The 20,365-nt window shown below is 39.7% G+C and overlaps 1 protein-coding gene across 4 annotated transcripts in view; it reads right to left on the reverse strand.

Moving 5' to 3' along the window:
• Window positions 1-11,474, reverse strand: part of LOC121882450 (hormonally up-regulated neu tumor-associated kinase homolog A) — a 122,617-nt gene extending 111,143 nt beyond the window's left edge. For 2 of the 4 annotated variants that reach the window (XM_042390718.1, XM_042390720.1), the window contains exons 1-2: window positions 11,117-11,474; window positions 10,338-10,475 (exon numbers count right to left, since the gene is read on the reverse strand). The gene's annotated coding sequence lies outside the window, so the exon portion shown is untranslated. Of the gene's footprint in view, window positions 1-10,337; window positions 10,476-11,001; window positions 11,062-11,116 lie in introns of those variants that run through there. The other 2 variants (XM_042390719.1, XM_042390721.1) reach the window with 2 other exon arrangements.
• Window positions 11,475-20,365: the final 8,891 nt, after the last annotated feature.

The raw sequence follows: 20,365 nt of genomic DNA on the forward strand, positions 1-20,365 counted from the left end.
TGGAGGTGAAGTCAACATATCTGGGAACACTTCAGACACTGAAGTGCTGCACCCTCAAGACAATCAGATATTACTGGGCCTTGTTATTAAGACATGTGAGTGTGTGTCAGGCCAAGCTGCAACTGCCTTGTATAAAGCCATCAGAGGTTGTGGCAGGAAAGGCCAAATCACTTACATATTTTACAGACAGCAAAGGAAAGAAGGAAAAGAGGAAATGAGAGGTAGGGTCTAACAAGAGCTGCGTGTCGCTCTGTGAGTGTGTTGGGGGGGTGACAGCATGTTGGCAACACCTCCAGAATTAACACCTTATTATTCACACATACATCATTGTGTGTGTGTGTGTGTGTGTGTGTGTGTGTGTGTGTGTGTGTGTGTGCGCAGGCCTGTGTCTGCTTTAGAGGTAGGTTTATGAGGCAGACAGAGAAGGGAGTGTGGATGTATTCACAGGTTGGGGTAAAACATGAGCCATTATTCATTTAAAAAAAAAAGGCTTAAGAACATTCTGTTCATGCATTGCAGCTTTTGTACTGATATCAAACCTGAATGTGAGACTGTATGAATTTCATTTCTGATTACAGTAAAAAAAAGACAAAAGGACTTGTCAGTGAGAAGGCTTCTACATCATCAAATGATGGGTTTAAATGTAGTCAAACCTACTATTCGCTGCTGTTGTTATGACAATCCAACAACACGTGATTCATTTTGCTTGACAAAACATGTCTTGCTGTCGTCAGCTGACAACTTCAGCTTCCAACCAAAGTTTTACGATGGGTGGAGGATGTTTTTTTAGTAGCAAAAACAAACAGATCAAAATTTCAAAATGTTTGAAAGTACCCAAACAAAATATGTGCAAGCTTCAATTGTATGCCATGCTTTGTTTGCCTCATATCATCCATTTCAAGCATTCCACATATTGTTTCACCATTTACAGACAGCTTTATGATGCATAATAACAAAAATACAGGAATCATACGTAATTTAATAAAACCTTTCCTTCGTGGCATGTTGGGGCACACACTGAGGGGCTAACGCATTTTTTATGGGGCATAGCGATGCTGCATGGTTACTGACCAGACCAGGAAACTGGAGATGGACCATGAGCTCACCCTACACCCCAAAACTTCCTCTGTGAGTAGACCTCATCGTCCCACATGCATTTTTCTCCATGTTGTGTGAGGCAATACTAACAGACCCAAATAGAGACTCTGGTGCTGTAAACATTAACGCCATTATGTGGATTAAAAATGTTATTATTTTGGCAACACATTAATGTCTCCAAATTGTCTAATTTTCTAAAAACAAAACTTATATCATCAGAATAATTTAAAAGATATTGTAATCATGTAAAAAATCTAAACAAAGGGGTCTAAGGAATTAACTTTGGAGATAATAACTCCAACAAATAAACAAAATACTTTGAAGTGACACCAAGGATACCTGTTGAATACACAATTACGGAATTCATTGTTTCATTAATTATCACAGTGAGAGTCTAGAGTCTGCAAGTTGGGATCAGAGGTTATGATTGTAACCTCCCGCCACTTCCTCTCACCCCGAAAGTCATTCCTTAGAGCAACTCAACAGGTCCCTCTCTCTTAACTCCTCCCCTCTTTCTCTCCGTCTCCCTCCTTCCTTCCCTCCCTCCCTCCCACCTACTACCCATCTCCTCCCCCCCTACCTCCCTATCATCCCTCTGTGCTCCTCCCCATCCTACAAGAGTTGTGTGTATCACTTCAACCTTCATATGTAAAGATAAGTGATAAGTGTGCACTGGTGTGTGTTTGAATGTGTAATTAATGAGCTTGCGGGGGTGAGGACATTCCATCAGACGGCTGTCTCCATGCGCAATCAGTCGTTACCTTAGAAACACACGGAGGAAAACCAGATTTTCATTAAAACAACACACACACACAAACTCGGACAGAGGCAGACAAGATGCCACCCTCCTTATTCCAACTTTTATCCTATCGCTGACCTCTTAATTACACACAATTACAGAGACAAATACACACGTTTATCTTCTTCATGGCCTTCCTCTCTCTGATATCACAAAGTCTATCCTCGCTATCCACAGTTATTATCCTCAACTTCTGGGACTGCTCTGTCTCTTTGTAGTCAGTTGGCTCTCTCTGGTTGCTGTCCGGTCGGTGAGGCTGCGGTTATTTATCACCCGACGGTAAAATGGTGGGGGCTTGCCAGGCGCCCGGGCCTTATTAGTGAGATTTACAGTGTGCAGGAAAGGCTCTCAAGAGGGAAACTCTGCTATAAGCACCATCAGCTGTTCATCAGATAACACCCACATGGCTGGACCAGTAGATGGTCCATGCATGAGAACTCAAGCACACATACAAAAGGTACAGCGGAAATATTTTTTTAATTTTTTTTAAACCTTTATTTAACCAGGATGTCCCCTTGAGATTAAAATCTCTTTTTCAAAGGAGACCTGGCCATGATAGCACACCATTACAAGTTTACACAAATTATAGAATGGAGTAAATACAGATAAGGAACAATCAAGGAAGAAATAGAGCATGTTAAAAACAGACAAGGATCGACAGATACTTAATACAAAATCCAGTTTAGGAATAGCAATTGCACCCTTCAGTTACACAGTTTTTTTATCAGAGCTTTGAACTCTCCCAGGTAGACTATATCATTAAGCTGTAGTGTGTTCTTCAGGTTATGCCACGACCAGGACGCAAAATAAGAGAAAGCTACACTACCAAGTTCTGAGCAAATCCTGGGTACCTGGTAGAGCATCATAACAGCTGTTGGTGAGTGATAGAAGATTACACAGATATGAAGGAAGTTTGCCCAGTATTACTCTGTAAATAAAAATATACCAATGATGCTGTCTCCATAGGCTTAATGAAGACCAGGAATCCAGATCATAAAGTAAATAGTGATGTGTACGGGACAATGAGTTGGATATAAAACAGAGAACTGGGATACGCAGAGTCTAGGCAGTGAAGTGTAGAGGAGGCAACATGCGTGTAAATAAGAGAACATAGCCTGAACAAATGTTTTCCTAACTGCTAAATTAAGGCAGGCCCTATTTCGATAATAAAACCCCAGCCTAACCTTCAGTTCCTTCACTAGGTTCTCAACATGCACTCTAAAAGAGAGCCTGTGATCCACCCAAATACCCAAGTACTTGTAGGATGACACTCTTTCAACTGAGTCCCCTCCTAAGGTATGAATGCTAACAATATCTGAGATCAGGGAACGAGCTCTGGAAAAGATCATAAATTCGGTTTTCTTAGCATTAAGAACCAACTTTAGACCATACCACGAGGCCTGCAGTTGTTTAAAGACCGTCTGGAGCTCATCAACAGCCTGACTCAGAGAAGAGGCAACTGAATAGACTATTGTATCATCTGTAGGGGTGGGAGGATCGATCCCAAAATATCGATACAACAGATACTATGTTTCGTTTTTGAAGATCGATTCTAGCGCCAATAGGATCGATACCAGTTTCAGTTCCTCTCGTCTACATTGTACCCATTTCATCAAAGAGTAGAACTGTCTGTGCAACGTTCCGTTGTCGTGAACAGTGAACACATCTTTGTGCATGCACTCTTTGCTTCTCCACTGCTGCTGTCATGTCGTGTATCGTGCACTCAAACATGCGCACCCTGACTACCGGTACCAATCTGACACATGAATGCAGCAGCTGAATGAAAGAGGAGCACCGCGTGGAGCTATTTTACAGCTGTCAATGAAAACGTTGCAAACTGCGATGTATAAAGGAAGGCTGTTCGCTACTGTGGCAACACCACCGATTTGTTTAAACACATGACAAACCATGAGAGAGAGAACTCTAAGCTGCAAAAGAAATGAAGGAAGGAGGAAGGAAATGCTTCAGACAGACCCCCAACACAAAGACAGAGTTCACTGGCAGGAATGTCCAGGTATACAGTATATAGTGGTGAAATCAATACTTAAGTCATATCGGATCTTTAGCATTGGTTAATGTTACATTTTCAAACCGTAGTTGGTCATCATTAACTGTTTAATCAGCTACTACTAGCAGACTGATTAAATATAGACTATATTTAGACATTGAAATGATATATTCAGCCCATTGACACTTGTTATCTAAATTAATTATTTTAATGGAACTGAAAAAATGATACCACACGCTTCAGTTGGGAATCAAACCCAGATCTTACAGGTGGCAATGATTGCTAACCTTTGGCAAATCATTTTGGTGGTCATGAAAATGTATTCAGATTTAGCCTATCGATGATGCATTCACCTCTTAAATCATGACACACTGCTCTCCCCTACATGAAAGGCAATAAGCCACTTTTAATAATCAAAAGTAACTGTATCAGTATCAGCAATTCTGGCCAAGTATTACTTGGTATCGGATCAAAACCGAATTTTGCAGTATCCCCTAATCATCTACATAAAGATGCACTTTAGCTGTAAGCATGTCCTTCCCAATATTATTTATAAAAATATAAAATAAGACATGGCCTAAAATTGAACCCTTAGAGATGTCCATAAAGCTTGACTTGTGACCATCTGTATATACAAACTGGGTTCCATCTGCAAGATAGTTCCTGAACCACTTTATAGCCTTGTCACCCCTACTGACATCACTGAGTCAGCCCAGCAGCAGCTCATGGTCGATAGAATCAAATGCCTTGAACAGATCAACAATCAATATGCCAATTTCCCATTGGTTTAAAACATGGAAACTATATTTACTAGATTGACCTTCTGCTGTCTGTTTTGTCATTTGGTGAGAAAGTTTGATTTGGATTTTTTGATCTTTTCCTCCCATTAACCATCCCATAGCACTAGCATGGATGCAATTTTTGAAATAATAATTAAATCATAGCTAAGGAAGTGAAAATATCTTATTGTAGTCAAACTTTTCATTACTATTTTATTGCATTTCAGCTTTATTGTGCAGTTCACAGTAGACAGTAACTTTGGGGCACTGTTGGTATATCAGATGAAAAGTCTAACTTGACAAGTTTGTACAAATAACATATCTTGTGTCAGTGTGTTATAATACTAACCAACTCAGTTGTAATTTTTAATGTAATGTCATGAATTTAACTGTTTCCCTATCAAAATTAATCGATGTGGCTTGAAAAAAAAAAAAAAAAAACACTCGCACGCCACAAAAGAGCTCTGAGTTCAATCTCCAGCATAAGCGCAACCAGCTTGTCCCACAGCTTTAAACACATCTGGTGGTGGGAAGCCAGCGAGGGATCATGTTTTTGTTGCTGTATTAAAGATTCAGAGTGCTTGTGCAGAGATTCCATCTCTGTGAACTACTTCATACTTGTTCAAGGCCCCCAAGAAAAACACTGGGCAGTGCAGGGCTTTTAGTGGTGAGGCCACAGTTGGAACTGCAGGTCACATGACCAGAAGTTTTGCCATGCACATCTATTACAAAAGAAAAAAAATGCAAAATTAAGAACATTTTCTGAGTATTACACATATTCAAAATGCTCAAAATTTACATTTTGTACCATCATACACATTTAAAAGCCACTAGAGAAACATTTAGTATTTGCACTGAGTGAGCAGCTTTTACTGTAATAAATAAGCCACCTTGTGTGAATTCTTCATCTATTCTTTAATACATCAATGCACGATACACTCTTCAAGAAAATGCCCCCACTTGCAACTGAAAAAAAATGTGGACTGGTGACTCCAAATATATCAGATGTAGCATACGGTACAGCTGTCACCTTCACCAGGCCAAGAGTGGCTGTTAGCAGCAACAAGTATTTCAGTACAGGAGGAACTAGCTGATCCAAACTGGTCGACAAAGGGAAGGATGCAAAATTAGATTTCCTCTTTCTAACTATTTTTTGATGGGTGTTAAAAGAATGCGAGAGGATTATTTTTTCTATTCCTAATACTGGCACTTTTGTCCCATCATTCAGTGTAAAATACAGGTCAACACTTTGACAAATAAACTTATTAATTTTCTACCATATAAAAATGCAGTGCAAAACCAAAAAAGAAAAAAGTGTGTGACTTTTTTTGATGGGACTGTTCACCTTGGATACACACCTAATACCACTCCTTAATAGTCCTTGCAGTCAAGAGTGCAAACTCTTGCACATTGTTAATTTTGACCTGTCACAAGCCTTTTCTCACTGTACACCTACACTCACTTCCAGACACACAAATAGCCTTTACAGTCCCACACTAATGCGCTGGCGTTAGCGACATTTGCCACTTGTCACACTTGATGAAACCCCTTTAACCAACCTTATACAAGTGCGAGTGTTAAAGTTGAATGTGTGCTTGTCATATCTCATCGCTATAAGCGGTAGGCCTGCATGCTCTTATCGGGGCTCTAAGTGCTGGAGTGGGTGAGAAAAGACAAACAGGGTCTCTGTCGTGTGTCTCCGTCACGGCCTCGGGGTTCAGGAGCTGGTCTGATAGCAGCGAACAGCATCATTTGTCACTTATGCGTAAGTGTTGTTTGAGACACAGACACCACAGATACAGCCACACATTTATGCACTGTTGTTTACAGTTTCCCCACACACATAAAATGTCACAGCCATTGCCATTTCCCACATCAACACAGTGGCTCCAAAACCAAACCTCTAAAGATCCTATTTGTGCCATTCATAAAACTGCGTACTGAAGTAATTGGGTGCAAGAAATGACCCAAACCCGGGTTGCTCTACCCAAAACTCGAGAGATAATAGGATTCAACATTCAAGAAGCAAAGTTTCCAGAATTCAATTGCTCAATAAATGTGATCCAACATCTTGCGATCTCTCTGGCAACATATATTTGCTTGGCAAATTATTGAAATACGGAAAAAAAAGTTGGAGCAGACTTAGCGGTTTCCCTGGCATCAGAGTGACAGACCAACCAGGCACACAGCCCTTCACCAGGACCTACAGTTTTGACATTCATTCAAGCCCTTAGCAGTGATGTTATATGTATGAGCCCACTAAACAGATCTTGTGGAGCACTTTCACTATCATCCATATGCAGAACTTTCTTCCTTCCTCCGAGGCAGCGGCGGTTGTGGGCTGGACGCTCCTGACGAACGCCCTTCCTCAGAAGCCAGAGAGATTGGAGTGATTTCTTAAGTTGTTTTCTTGGCCTCTGCTACGGGTACAACAAAAGTGTTTTTCATGTGAGTCAGTGTGTGCTTATGTGCCTTTGTATTTGCGTTTGTGTGTGTGTGTGTGTGACTATGATAACTATGATGGGGTTATTTTAGATTCAGTTCCTCTGCTCCTCTGAGGCTGTCAAAGAAGTTGGATGAAAGACCACAGAGAGAAAACCACAGAGGAAGAGCGTGTGTGTGTGTGTCTGTGTGTCTGTGTGTGTGCGCGTGCTCGTTCGTGTGAATACAAGCGGTCCGTATTTACATGGCAAAAGTTCATTTCTGCTCTTTGAAGTGGGGAGTATCAGTGTCTTAAGAAAACACACTGAGGAAAGGGCAGTTGACTGTGCGTGTGCGTGTGCGTGTGTGTGTGTGTGTAGGTGCGAGGGAAAGAAAAAGAGAAAAACCAAGTAAGAGAAAGAGATGAAACCATTAATAACTTCTTTATCGCAGAGGTCCCTCTTTGCCTTCATCCCCTTCTCATCCTCCCTTCATCCATCTTCCACCGTGCTCAATCTCACCGTCAGCATTTCTTTCACTACTTGTCTCATAGCAGCAGAATGATGGGGCTTGGTGACTCCAGCCCTCATAAATTTGATAATGAGTCTCTTCATTAATGTGATACTAACTCCTCCCATCTTATTGTGTATGTGTATGTGTGTGTGTGAGTGTGCGTGCATGTATGTTTGTGTTTCCACTGTCCTCACCCTTATCTCCCGCTCAGACAAAAAGGGCAAGTCTCCTCAGAAAGGGAAAAGATTACACACACAGAAAACAGTTGGTGGGGAGAAAAAAAAAGAGCAGAAGATAAATGAGAGAATGATAGAGCACAAGTAGATGATAGCTGGAGTAAAAAAGGGAAGTCTTCACATTACAAGGGAGACAAAGGCTTCATGTTATTTAAGAAGGACTAAATTATAAGGAGCGCTACGGAGGAGTAGAACGTTGTGTTTCTACTACTGTTTTTGTTTCTGTTGTTAGCTAGGTCAGCCAACTCACACGGGATGGATTATTACACGAGTGTAGGATATGCATGTTAATATTTGGCATCTAGGCTCTCATGTCGTCACTCCTCACAAGGTAGCACCAAGCTCAGCACAGCAGGCATCGGGGAGTGACGATATTAACTTTCCCTCCATGCGAAGTTAGACCGAGAGTCTACAGATGGGATGCTGGGATGGAAGTATGGCTTTTGAAATACCAACGTAATAAAAGGACACAATGAATATGTTGCAGTGAGAAGAGTGTGCCATGCGAGTGTAGCCGTGGACTCAAGTTGACTGCTTGAACTAAAGTAACCCACAGGCTTTTACATAATGAGCAGCAACAGCAATAAATAAACTAAATAGATGAAGACAGAATGAAAGAAAATTGGGAGCTCAGAAGTTATTCAAATAAAGTTATCCAGTTTATTAAAATCCTACCTTTTTTATAGAATTAGGCATAGTACATTTAATATTTTTATCTGCTTTTTCACTGTTAAAAAAATTACAGCGATGAAGCAACTAGGCTATAATCTTGTAGCCAGAAATGTACGAGCAAAAAAATAGTTCGGTTTTGAAGAATTTTAAAATGAATTAATTAAATTTGTTTTTTAAGTATTCCTAAGCCACTTACAAGATATCATAAATTCATACAAGCCAGAACAAGAGTGCTGCATATACATTTTCAACCAATGCCACAATGAAGACCAAAAATATGCTTGAACTACTTTCACAATCAAATCTTCAGACCTTCGGTGTGTGCGACTCTACTTCATAAATCACTGGCAAAAGCATTTACTACATAATACTGGGGAAATCAGAGTACATACTAATTAAATAGTCCATCTTGCCCTCTTTTCCAGGCTTTTGGGACAAAGTTAACAAACTTAAACACATCAAAATTTAACAACCTTTCCTATTTTTGATCATCTGTACACCAATATATTTCATGGTTTTGTCAAACCATTTCATGGAAAATTAATTTTATTAAATCATCATAGTATGTGCAATAATGAAAATGGGACCTAGTTTCTACTTCATCCAAATCACACAGCTCATTCAGCTCACAATCTGTTTTCCTCCTGAATATTTTTGAATCTTACCAACCTCAAAGGCCACATAAATGTGAGCCCAGGCTTTTCCTTTCCTTTGCAATTGTAATATATGCCTTTCATGCTGTCTCAGTCAGCTGAATCATTTTAATATCTATTTTATAATGTTGCTGTCTGTACCTGCAAATTCCTGTCACAATCAGGCTTCACCAAATAATCATCTATCCGTCACACCCAAAACTCTTCACCCTTTACCCCGTGACCTCCACGTCATCCAAAAAGATTGTCCATAAAAACTTTGACAGGCAGCTTGCGAGCCCTCAGATGATGATCAATAGACAAAAAGACACACTCCTATAACTACACACACACACACAAGCCCACATGTTTTACGAACTTTAAGATGTCTTGTAATAGGTTTTATTGAAAGTGAGAGAGGGGTAGAGAGAGAGCGAGTAAAACTGAGTCAGAAGGAGACAGACAGATGGAGACAGAGAAGTGGGGAGCTCGCTCCATCGCCACCATGTCTAAAGGAGCTGGTATCTCCAGATAAAATAATCTGGTTATTCTCAGCAACACCGGGAGGAGACATGCCTTTTACATGCCGTGGCCTTGTGAGTGTGTGATTGCATGCGTGTGTGTGTGTGTTAATTACATCTACAGGGGAAAGATACAGTACATTATGACACATTAACTTTGCTAGTCTTACTGGAAAGCTGTATGAAAGTGTAACCTGTTCCTGTAAGTACACCTCACTCTAGGTTCAGAAGGAACTATGTTTTGAGTGCAATAACCATATCATAACAGACGTGAATTCAGTGAACTGCAACTTTAGTTTGCCTTTGGATAGGAAACAACGAAACTTGCATCACATTTATTTTGGATATGCAAAATAAAGAAACTGGGCCCTTTAAACCAAAGAAATTGTCCTCAATTTTCCTTTAAAGCAGTTTGGTTTGGTTTAGTAATCACTTTAGATCAGTATGTGTATTTGTCCTTATGTGGGATTTCTCCACAGTTTCAAGCAACTTCCAAGTCAGTGTCTGATGACCACAGAGGAAAACTGGTCAAAGTCAACTTTGTTTGAGTTCAGGTCAGATGGAGGTCTGATCTGTCAAAGTCTAATGAGTAAGAGTGTACTCTTTAAGTATAATGGGTGTTAGCTGGTACCAATCTAGGTGACTGGCACGATCTTACCACAAGGCAGATAGTTCATCCGGTTCTTTCAGTGGCAATGTGGATCTGGGTTCCTGGAAATCAAGCTGGGAGGCTCGCCATCTACTGGAATCGCTGGATCTTCGTCACTGGTTCTTCTCACTCAATAAAAGATCTGACCTGCATTTACAAACAGGCTTATAGTCTCTGTTCTGCTTTCCTTTAGATTTCATCTTATGCTGTACAACATCATACTAGATCATAAAAAAATAAATCAATGCAAATACTTAACATATGGAAAATTAACTGTTACTCTTCAGTTCAACTTCCAAATTCTCAAATGATATCAGAATTATTTGTTCTAGTACAATATGCTTAGCATATATTGACACAATACAAATATCAGACATGGAAAAATATATCTGAGTAAGCAACAAAACACAATCTTAAACATTAAACCTACAAACCATAATTTCTCAGTGAAAGCAAAATTGTATTTTTCTGTAGAAACACAGTATATGGTTTCACTAATTTAGTCAACCAATTAACTGTGATAAGTGCTCTTAGCAGTAACTCTTATAAAAAATACTGCTTGACAAATCACTTAATCACCTCTAGCAACATGGGTAAGTGATTAACTCCACATTAAAAGAAATTCACGTTTTTTCTCTGTTAGCAACATGTTGAATATTACTATGAAACTTACACTTAAAGCATCAAATACGTTTCCCTGCTAGTATGGTGGTTTACATGGAAATAGCTTTGTTGCTAACACACAACAAAACTAGCAAAGCAGGACTGAGTAGCAAACGTTAGCTTACCGAGGCATGTAAACCGATTACAATGAAAGCGAGGAAACCGTTTCACTGTCATCTAATAACTGCTCGACTTCAAAAAACGTTTTGACCCAACATTTATCTGTTAACCTTTATCTGTTTCAACGTTGTTACTCGGAGCAACTAGCTTACTTTTTACCTCAACATGGTGACACCGAGAAACTCTCCCTCTGCATCACGGACGCTCCTCCTGCTGGCAAACCGCACTGCAAAACTTCCTGTCAATTTCAGCAAGTGGCGGGAATGAGTGAAACAAAAGATTTGACTAAGTTATCGCAACTGTAGTATCCAATAACAGAAATAAAAGCCTTAACTTAAAACAAAATTCAATAGTGTTTATATATTTTTTAATTATTTATAACTTTATTCATTATCATCTTAACCCGTTTTGTTCAGCTGGGTTACAAAAGTATGACTGAGCAAGAGAGATTTGACCCCAAGTGCTCCAATAAGCATTAATGTTTTTTTGGAGCATGGGCAATATGTTAACTATCACACATACAACAGTCAACACACAGTTAGGAATGTTATCATGCACTGTTTGTGTCATATGCTGAATATTATATGCTGGGGAGGGTAAAACCATAGACTGTAAAAAATAATGGAGTAGCCACTGTGATGTAACCCATTGGTTTGTGGGCTCTTATTTCTCTTATTATACATCCATGGTTCTGGAGCTTCAAGTTTGCATTTTGACAGTCACCATCTTGGATTTTTGGAGCCAGAAATGACCATATTTGGATGAGAGTGTGGAACTGACCCTAACGCTAGCTGCTAGCTTAGTTAGCACGGTGCATTTACAGTCTATGTTTAACTGTCATAATGCTAATGCTAATGCTAATTTTCGCTAGCATAAAACAGGCTTAAAAGGAAAAACTGAACATCTGACTTAGATGGTGTTTTAGTACAACCAAACACTGAACAAGACTTTTTTAAGTGACAGCTAGCAACGCCTATGCTATGGGGTAACGCCATGGTTACATTACCTAACCAACATTGTCGCCGTGGTAGCAACTTGCCTGTGACAGCACCCACCTGTCACTCAACATGACCACAACCTTAATTATGCATTACTTTAAGCCTTAATAAAATTTAAACGGATGAGTTATATAAAAATTCACCCGTTGTACAGTTGTCATGAATGGGGAAATTAGCTATAGAGACTAAAACCATTTTTTGTTCAAGGCTGTGAACATGTTTATTTCTGATGTAAATTTGCACAACATGGTTTATGATATTATCAAATACAATATGCTCGATGCCTTCTAATTTTCTCTGCATGGCATAATCAAGAAATAAAACCTCTGATTCATATTCTTTTTGTATGTATGCCAAAAGCTAGTCAACCTCCTGTGAGGTCACTGTCACTCAAAATGTACAAAGAATGTTGTTATCTACTTCCATTTATACTACTCAACATAATATTTTAACCATGTACATAAATTAAATCAAATAATGAAGCTTTTTTTTTGTATTCAAACCACTTAAAAAAGGAAAATAATAATTATAAAATGAGTCTAATTAAAAACTGTGTAACTGTTAATCATCCAAGTGGACATTTATAGCAGAAATAGAACAGGAGGTTTTAACGGTGGGAAAATACAGAATAGCTCCTCAGGCCATATTGCATAATTTTTCTTCTTATCAGAAAAAGATGGTTGTGTGTATACTTGAAGGAAGCCCAAATTAATATGAAGCTGGTCTGGAGTGTCTATGATTTAAGATAAGACAGCTACTGACAAAAGAATGTTGCATAATAGCTCACTGAGCCATACTGCATTTTTAAGGGGGTTGAAATTGGTGGGGGTCCAGATGATAATAAAGTTGGTATGTAGTGTCTCTAAAAATGAAAAATAAAAAACTTTGAGAGCCATTGACAAAAATATGAACGGCTGTCATGACCATTATGTACAGTATATAGTTTTGAGACAGTCCATAACTTCAGCTTCCCATGGGCGGGGGTCTAGAATAATCTGTATGATCTATTCGTATTAATTTACATCCCCAGTATATACAAAATGTCTGTTTGTACTGGAAGAAGGATCCCTCCTTAATAGCCCTCTGAGGAAAAATGTGATTTGGGGCAATACAGATAAAGCTGACCTGACCGACCCTAGTGCATAAGTAATATAATAGATGAAGTCACATCTGTAGTAACATGCATGTAGCACCATCCTCACTCACTGAGCTGTTGAAAATGTGAGTACATGGTAGATTGGGAACATCCTGGAACTTCAGTGCTGGTCAAGTATTAAAAGCTGGAAAACATAGCACCAGATGAAGACATCACTGAATGATTTATTCAAAACATTTATCATCCTGTGATGGATAAAAAAAAGGCCATTTGGTGCTTTGCAGAAATGAAAATCTTCCTTATTAGCCCTTTAAACACTCAAACTGTTGTACATATGTCTTCAAAGATCTGGAGTATTTCAACTTCCTTTTTAATTTCTTCGTAATGTCCTTGGCAGTAATCACAATTATAAAAAGACAGTTCCACAACAGCCTAGATAATACTGTGCTATATTACCATCTCAGCTGGAAAAAAAAAAATGCAAATACTGACTTACTTCAACACACACACACACACACACACAGAGGACAAGGGACGTGTCACAGCTGGCTGATACTTTTACCAACAGTGAAAGCATGCTGTTCATCTGGCCTTTGCGACACTCATGATGTGACATTCCTTTCACTTCTGCTCAAATATCCTACCACTCACACATTTGCAGGACTTACTGCCTGTATTTAATGACATTCAGATGATATAAGAACTACATTTCAAGGTTTCTCTCTGCTCAGGACCCAATTGAGACCTTGGCTGCTATTGTCATGTGGAGACCAACCAGCAAAAAAGGCCTGTGACTTATTTCGGGTGGTGAGCCATAGCTTAAGTAACCACTGTCATTGACAGCATTCAATAGGTCTGTTTCCAACTGTTTTAGAGGCTCTATTTTCACTGCCCCATTGCAAACAGATTGTGGGGTTACGGCCAGGAAAATAGTCATAGGTTGAAGTTACATCCAACCATTTTAGAATGTAGAACTTTTGATGAAGAGGGTCAAACTCTTTAATACGCTACTTCTGTTGACATAAATTATAAATTCAAAGAGTTGTGTTACTGTTTCAGTAAAAAAAAAAAAAATGTCTGTATCAAGAAAGCGAAAATGTACGAGTATTATGAATTATAATAAACCGTTGTGTACTTTAAACTTCTTATCTTTGTCAATTTTTTTAATGCCACATGTCCTTTCAGTGGAAGGTGGATACAAACACTGTCATTAAAAGGGAATTTTTTCTGTATTCAAGCAATTTTATGTCCACATAAAGTCCCAGTGTAGTATTTATTGCTGAAATTTTCTCATGCAACCCTGACTGTGAGATACGGCAATAGAGAGAAAATGACAGAAAAAAAAAAAAAAGCTAAGCAAAAGGGAAATAGATAAACCGAGATAAGCAACCCAGAAGCAACAACTTAGATACTTTTTCTGCATATTTTAGTTTCTCGTTCTTGTTCTTGTTCTTTTTTGTTTGCTACTTTTCTATGGGAACCAATCAGATTAGCACCAAAAGGCCAAGACCCAACGATAATGTGGGAGGTGTGGGAGGATTTTGCTGTGAGGTTTTTTTGTCTGTGTGTGAGAAAAAGTGTATGTGTCTGCAAATATGTGTGTGGGTGAATGTGAGTGGTTTTATCATCAGATTTCTTTTAATACTTTGCTCTGACTGTGATGATGATGTCATAGCCTAACCCTCGCCAGCCCACCAGACCACACGCATCCGGCCAATCACATATCGCTATCACCGTCACAATCGTAATTATCATTATCATCTCATATCATCAGTATCGTCCTAAACACGACAGTCAATAATATTCTGCAGCTTTGGTGAAACCAGGTTTTGAGTTTACAGTAGGGAGGATGAATTACAAAAGGATCCTACAGATTTTAATCTGCAGACAGGAAAAAGCTGAAATGCAAACTCTGCCTCCTCTGGTGCTGAAATATGTTCAACTGCACCTATGGGAGTAAAGTGTTTTTTAAACCCCGGTGTTGCCGCGGTCAGAATGTCAGTCAGTTGAAACACAGCAGTGGTATGTTCAAGAAGCAGGGCTGTTCAGTAGATAGATAACTGAACATTATCATTAAATACCTTTGAAAGTCACGTCACGACTTGGGTAGCTTACTAACTGAGCTGCCAAACTGACAACTCAGACCGAGCCTCTCCTATCAAACTGATAGGTTGCACTGACACCCATAACAGACAGACTACATCCATCAAGGGTCCCCAAGCAAGACGGTGAACCCGTACACGCCTGTTCACTCCCTGTAAGTCGCTGTTGATAAGATCTATCTGAAGTTGCAATTTGACAGATTATGACAAACACCAGTAATTAAAAATTAACTATCAGTATTGCATAGAACTTCAGAGTTCGTTGGAAAGACACAAGAAAGGAAAGAAGGAATGAATAACAGGAATCATCAGTTACTGTTCACTGTTACATCTGCCGAGATGTATCAGCATGTAATAATATATGGAGAACTCTTTTACATTCTTTCCATTAGAGGCTGTTAAGACATGTCATGAACCTTTAAACTATGTAAAGGTTAAGTGCTCTTGCATGGCTATTAAATGGTAACAAGTATATCTGCCAGGTGTGTGTCTGTGTGTGTTACTGTGTCCAAGTGAAACCTACAGGTATCTTATTAGTGTAGAATTATGGCACGGTGAACGCATATAAAACTAAAGGTGAAAATTCATTTTTTCCTACCTCTCAACTTTTACCCGTTTTTTCCATTATAAATCTCATCAGAAGTGGCACACACAAATACAGCATGCACTTTCTCTCTCATACACACACACACACACACACACGCAAACCACAAGGCCTCACAGACCCATAAGTTCCTGTCCTTAAGCATTAAAACACACAGTGGCCCTCGGGGTGGACAGAGGGGGGAAGAAACGGACACATCGTTCAGCTCAGATCCAAAAGAGGACACAGGGATGGACATAAGGCCTTCAAATTATTTAAAGCCGTGCAATAAAGGGCTATTTTTCAATAAACATACATTATTACAATCTCATCAACCATAATAATAACGACCAACATGACGTCCTGCAGCCCCTGCCAGTGACACTCTCTAAGCACTCATCACTTCTTCTTTGATACCTATCTGAAACTATTTCACAGGGAGCCCATTCAAAACCAGAGATCATATTACCAGAGAGGGAGAGAACGACACAGAAAATAATTTGTGCCCGTCGGCCGTATGCCACAGCCAGAGATGTTGCACAGAAGTGCTGGGCAGATGGATAATATCTTGTTTGTCAAATAGTCTCTGCACGTAACACCTCCTAATACCACAGCTCATCATTTTTACACTGTAAGGGTTAAACGAACAAGCTGCTGTGTTAACTAGTCAGCATTAGAGGTGTTGGTAGGCTTATTTTTTAAGTTTGGACAGAGTCAGGGTAAGTGTTTCATTGCCTCCAGTCTTTATGATAAGCTGGGCTAACCATGTCCTGACTCTAGCTCTACACTTGGCGCCCGTACATGAGCGGTATCCATCTTTGCGTCTGACGCTCGTAAAGAAAGTGTTGAACTATTCCTTTAAGTGACAGATGTCTGTGTCCGTCTGCGTTCAAGGTGGTGATGCATGGAGAGGAATGCACACACAGATTTTGTTTAATTCTTGGGAAACAAAAGTCCACAAAATAAACAGATGTAAAGTCGTCACAACTACAAAATGGAAATCATCACATTGGCTTAACCACATGAAACAATAACTATTAAGTCATTCTCCTGCCCTCTTAAAATCCATAATATGTGGAGTCTGTTAATCGTTTCCTCACTGGGTAGAGACATGCTGAAATGTGCTGACAATCAAAATAGCGTTTGGTTTATTTTCTCTCCTCATGGTTACCCTGTATACATGAACATAAAACATGAAATGCAACTCATGGCACTGGCCTCAGTACTCTGCCAAGCAGTGTGTGTGTGCGTGTGTGTGCCTTTACCCTGTTGGGTTTCAGATTTATCTTGATTGTTTCCTTCCACGTCTCTTCAAAAAGTTTTCATGTTTCTCGAGGGTGAAACTTTATGTCGACTGTGGTCTCGGGGTTTGGTTATTTTTGAAAGCAAATGCGGAGGAAATATCCCAAACATTTTAACGGTCTTTCTTCAAAGGAAGTCGACTCTCTGTTGAATTTAATTAACAGACAGAATTGAGATTGGCCTTAAATAGCTTGGCTTTTTACTGTGCTTTTCAAAACTAAAACATAAAACCACATTTAGCAGTCATCAAGTCTATGAATCGCCACCTCGGTTTATTTAAATACAAAATTAGGCTAAAATGGGAGAAATCTTTATAAACATGGCAGAACATTTTTTGGGACAAGCTTGATTTGCCTTGCACCCAAGATGCTGCCTGTAGTTTTAACAGCTTAAATTGCAAACATAAATATGGAAGACAGTCCAGAGCTGACAGGAAATAAGGGAGGAGAGGAGCCTCTATGATGTCCCATATGAGCAACTTTTAAGTACAAACAAGCAAATAAAATGGAATTTTTTTTTTTATCAAAAACTAACTATTACATCATCACTGTCATGTGAAAACCATTTATCTCAAAAAACATCTGCTTTTAGCCGATTGCAGCTTTGTGGCTCTGCGCCTTCCAGGTAATCCAATGACTTTTTAAATCACATATTTTGTTTAAGAAGTAGAATAATCTCAGCAAATAAGAGAACACTAAATCCTATTTGAAAAATTCAAAATCAAATCTGAAAATATATGGTTTTCACTGGACAGTAACGACATGCATTTCAAAGATTTTTTTTTTATTTTTATCAAAGTCTTTCCATAATTATAATTTCAGTCCAGTTATAATAGACCACTTAGTATAGAAAAGCTTGTGCAGCTGCCTCATCTCGTCTGTTCAAGATGAGAAAGAGCTCCCCCCTGAGGCCAGTCTTGGTACTGCACAGTGGTTCCCCTGAGACGAAATAGGAAACCACTGTTGTAAGGAAGGAAGGAAGGAAGGAAAGAAGGAAGCAGGGAAGGAAGGAAGGAGGGAAGGAAGAAAGAAAGGAAGGAAGGACTGGTCCAGATGTAGAAGAGCTGGGTGCTTCAAAGTGAAAGGGGTGTAAGGGCAGGTAAAGTGACAGCACTTGTACATGTGTGTGATGTCTTCATTGGTCCGCTGCAGCAAAGACCAAGGAGCTGTGTGCGTGTGTGTGATGCCTTCACGCTGGTCCCCACTGGCTGCAGATTTTAACAGAGCATGGATCACAATTACTGTTCCTCAGAGGGAGAACAGCAAAAAAGGGAACCGAAAAGCTCTCTCTCTCACACACACACACATACACACACATGCATACATCTGCTTTGTTCCTTTAGTCCGGCAGCTGAAATTCCCATCAGAACTTTTACATCGTAAAGCCCCATCATCATCATCACTGCCTCTCTTTGGTTTTCTCCTTTGTTCTTCTGTCTTGGTCTCCATTCCTCCATCCATAGGTCACACACGATTCTCTTACAATATTCTCTTACAATATTTATAGAACAAAACAGAATACGATAGCCTTTGCTTACATTTTTGAAACTAAAATGGTCAAACAACTACGTGTAGCAAATATGTTTTTGACAACAAAGAGAAAAATCTTCAAACAAAGCTCACGGAGAAAACACTACAATCCATGCAGCAGTGTAAGTGTGTGTGTGTGTGTGTGTGTGTGTGTGTGTGTGTGTGTTGGCAGGACAGAAAACACATGGAAATACCCACATTAAGACACACAATCTCCTCTGAGCCTCAATACAAGTTCTGGACACAGTTATTCAGGAAGCAACAGTTTCACAGAGGGCCACAAAGGTGACAACAGTGATGATTAAAGCAGAAGTCGTGTCTGTTGGTGACACGAGGACACACACACGCATGAAATGAGCCACCTCGGAGGCAACATCTTGCCAGCTCATTACATTCACTTGGATAGTGGCCTTTAACACCAAGCACCACCTAGTCAGCAGCACAGCCCCCCCACACTGCAACATCATCTCACAGAAAGTAAATAACTTTCAGGAGGATTTCTTTTTAGTCTCTAAGATATGCATCTAAAGAACATTAAACCATAAAACATTTGACTTCATGATGATCATCCAGCCAACTTCTATCTTCAAAAAGCTTTTTAAGGAATCAAGTCAGCTGATATCATGGCTTAAATGCATTTGTAATGTTTCTATTTTGTTTCATGGTCACACAAGTTTTTCTAAATATAGTTAAAAGTGTGGACAGGCTCACAACAGGTCATGTTGTTAATGGCTTTGTTCCTTTTGCAACTCATCAAACTGTTTATGGCCTCCAACTAAAATAAGATGAAGCTGTTGGCATTTAAAGGTCTTGTGTACAACATGGTTATCCCTACAACATGCCACTGTCCTGAGTGAAAGGTCAAAGGTCACAGGTCAGGGTTAGAGTCAGGGCCCACTGACATGCTGCTGACTGCTCCTTCAGCCAATCATCAATCAGTTTCCATCGTTAGGTCGCGTAACTGCAGTGATCAGCTCTGTCAGCAGTTGGTCGAAGGGCAAATGGGAGCACTCAGTGTGTGTGTGTGTGTGTGTGTGTGTGTGTGTGTGTGTGTGTGTGTGTGTGTGTGTCTGCACATTCCAAATCCTGAAGTGGCGTGAGGGTCAGAGGTGAGCCGTATGCAGCCCCTCATTAGCTCTCCTGGGGGGCGGCTAGTGAGACACACACACGAATAGACACACACTTGTTGACCACTTACTCTATTTAAGTGACTCGTGTGTTTGCAAGGACGGAGTGCTGCAAAGAATCTCAAGAAAAAACTCCTAATCCTCTGGCGGTCTGACGGTCAGCAGTGTGTTCAGGGGTAAAAGATGAAGCAGTTTTACTTTCAGATGCAGTGATGGTTTCTGTCTTCACCACACCAACCAGTTGTCTATACGTCAGACTCGGTTCAATGTACGATGCGATGTAGATCATTTTAAAGGAAAATTACATTTTTACAACCCCATTTTTATTTATATGCTCATTATTATGACTGATTATTACATTTTACTCACCGGCTTTGTCGCAGAGATAGAGGACACAGCAACACTTAGCAACACTAGGAACTGCACACTGTCTACACAGAAGGAGTTTCAGCCTTCACACACGTCTGACGAAATAGATATAGAATAGAAATACACTCCTGTTTGAATCAATACAGCT

This window comes from Thunnus maccoyii, chromosome 17, assembly GCF_910596095.1.
Source record: "Thunnus maccoyii chromosome 17, fThuMac1.1, whole genome shotgun sequence".
NCBI classification, from domain to species: Eukaryota; Metazoa; Chordata; class Actinopteri; order Scombriformes; family Scombridae; genus Thunnus; species Thunnus maccoyii.